Source organism: Tamandua tetradactyla, chromosome 2 (assembly GCF_023851605.1).
Source record: "Tamandua tetradactyla isolate mTamTet1 chromosome 2, mTamTet1.pri, whole genome shotgun sequence".
Taxonomy (NCBI): Eukaryota; Metazoa; Chordata; class Mammalia; order Pilosa; family Myrmecophagidae; genus Tamandua; species Tamandua tetradactyla.
Genome location: NC_135328.1, coordinates 185,280,195 through 185,283,172, shown reverse-complemented (window position 1 = coordinate 185,283,172; position 2,978 = coordinate 185,280,195). Strand labels below are relative to the sequence as shown.

Genomic DNA, 2,978 nt, shown 5'->3' with positions numbered 1-2,978 from the left:
TTGATCCATTTTGAGTTAACTTTTGTATAGGGTGTGAGAGATGGGTCTTCTTTCATTCTTTTGCATATGGATATCCAGTTCTCTAGGCACCATTTATTGAAGAGACTGCTCTGTCCCAGGTGAGTTGGCTTGACTGCCTTATCAAAGATCAAATGTCCATAGATGAGAGGGTCTATATCTGAGCACTCTATTCGATTCCATTGGTCGATATATCTATCTTTATGCCAATACCATGCTGTTTTGACCACTGTGGCTTCATAATATGCCTTAAAGTCAGGCAGCGCGAGACCTCCAGCTTCGTTTTTTTTCCTCAAGATGTTTTTAGCAATTCGGGGCACCCTGCCCTTCCAGATAAATTTGCTTATTGGTTTTTCTATTTCTGAAAAATAAGTTGTTGGGATTTTGATTGGTATTGCATTGAATCTGTAAATCAAAAATCTGGAACGCTTCATGAATTTGCGTGTCATCCTTGCGCAGGGGCCATGCTAATCTTCTCTGTATCGTTCCAATTTTAGCATATGTGCCGCCGAAGCAAGCACCCATCTGTTTTTTGTATAGGCCAGATAGGAGCGTTGAATGGGGATGTGTTGGGAATCACCAACCTTGCATCCTTCAAGTCCTTAAGAGTGGCACTAATCTCTGCAATTCCTCCAGGAATCCAGCATTGCTTCTGATTTACTATTTTGCTGGATAGGGGCCCTTCTAGTGGCTTCCACTCAGCCTCTTCTACCATAGTAGCCCTCACTCCACGAGCCAGAGAACCAATGTGGGGATTCTGTTAGTTGCCGAGTATGTTGATTCCAATTATGCATTCTGGAATTGAGGAAGCGACCACAGAATGGGTCCAGGGACCCACTGGACCCACTGTGAGACTAACCTGAGTTCAAACTCCATTGATCAGCTGACCTCCCTTAGCCCCTACTCTGACTGATAGATCAGAGTGAAGTTTTGGGACTCTTGGAATTATTGTCACTTCTGTGCCAATGTCTAATAATCTCCAAAATATCTGATCATTTCCTTTTCCCCAGTGCACAGCCACCCTGGTAAAAGGCCATAGGTCTCCTTGGGGAAGACTGGAGAAAGGTTAATAGTGCGAATTTTAGGCAGTGTAAAAGGCTCAGTCCCCAAGGGTATCTGGCTCTCCCCTCATTCGAGTGGCTCTTGGTCTGTAAACTGCCTCGAGTCTGGGAATTGATTAAAGGGTTGTGACTCTCTGTTTTTGTAATTCAAGTTAGATTTCTGTTTACTTGACCTAGAATTCTTCTGCTTATAGCTCAAACAAGAATTAGTAGACTGCCCATCTATTTTACTTCCAGGTACACCATGATCTACCAGCCAGATTATTTTGATTGCTGCTCTGAGTCTACTGCCCATTATGGTGGCCACACCCACCTTGTCTACGGTAATTAACTGTTACCACATGGCTTCTACCAACTCAGGATCTGATTATCTCCATTCTGTTTAAGAATTCCAGCTCAGTGACAGCAGATCCCACAGTAAAATACGACCTACAGAGAAGGGTGACTACAGCGCTCTTCAGAGATGATAGAGCTAGTCTCATGAATTTATTTCTCAAGGTTCTGGTGAAAGATGTGTCCTCTGGACATTCCTGGGGTGTTTGAGCAGGTCTTCCACCATAAATCCACTTAAGCATTCCAATCTCTCTAAGCCTCTGGATCTCCTCATTTACATTATACCAAGGCAGTCTGGCATTTTGACCTCAGGTAATGTTGGCCACTTTTGGATGCATGTTTCAGCCACCATCCAAACAAACTAATGCCCTTTCTAACTCCTGAAGTTACAACATTGTATGCAGAATCTCAGGTTAGTGAGCTCATATCAATAAATTCAGTTTGATCCACCATTATATTCGTTCCACCATTATCCCACACCCTTAATATGTATTTCCACACATATTCCCCTGATTTCTGTCTATATAGATTGGAAAATTCACACAGTTGTTTTGGAGTATAGTGTACCTCCTCGTAGGTCACATTTTGTACCTCATCTTTGGGGCCTATTGGGATTTTAGTCTAGTCATAGGTCTTGAAGTAAAGAGGGGTGGTGGGGGTAGGTCATGAAAAAATTGCAGTCTTTCAAGCCAATTACCTCAGGGCATTCTGTTGCAGTTTCATCTAGTGAAACAGGATTAGTCGCTCCATACAGAGGAGTTAGGGCTGTTTCCCCAGGGGAGGTGGTTACAGGGTTAGCAGACACTGAAGGGTTCATCTGTTTAGGTGGTGGTTAGACGGCAAACTCCTCTGGGGAGACTGGAGGCCAGGAAGCTCTTTTCTCAAGGCAGGCTGGAGGTTGGGAAGCTCTTTCTTCAGGGCAATTCACTACAGGTCTATCTAGCAAAGGCTCAGAAGATTCCATTCCCATCATTATCAAGCTATATATTAACATCCCACATTTCAGGATCCCGTTATTTTCCAAACAAAGCCCTCACTTTAACAGCATACACTCTGCAAAGTTGCGATTTTAATTTCTGTTGTAAATCTGCTACTCGCACGATGAGGCTTTGTGTCTGGTTTTCAGAGATATCAAGTGTGCGACCACAGGAAATAAGATTTTCTTTCAAGGCACACGTGGAAACTTTTACATCGTTCATACAGTGCTTAGGTGCAAATTTGAAGTGTTCAGCTCATCCCTTTCCCTCATCACTGTATCCGGTATATCTAACAAAAAACAGCCAACATTATTACACTTCTTAATTCCACAAAACTCCCTAAAGGTGTCGAAAACATTTTCACCCAGAGTCTTGCCTTGCATAAGCATACAATTAGTAGAATTTAATAGTGATATTTTGAGTATCTCTTTTGCCAACTCACGCCATGGACTGTCAGTGCCATCTTGATTATTGGAAAAAGAGTCATTAGTGCCTCTGAGTCTAGTCAGAGTAGAAAACCAATTGCAAAAACGCACTTTTACGATTCTGTTTCTCAAGAACCACTCCTAGTACCAAGCTGTGTTAGTCA

At 42.7% G+C, this 2,978-nt stretch overlaps 1 non-coding gene across 1 annotated transcript; it reads right to left on the bottom strand.

Annotated features, from left to right (window-relative positions):
- Window positions 1-432: 432 nt before the first annotated feature.
- Window positions 433-539, bottom strand: LOC143675137 (U6 spliceosomal RNA). The gene has a single exon (XR_013171381.1). It is a non-coding gene; the product is annotated as a U6 spliceosomal RNA (small nuclear RNA).
- Window positions 540-2,978: the final 2,439 nt, after the last annotated feature.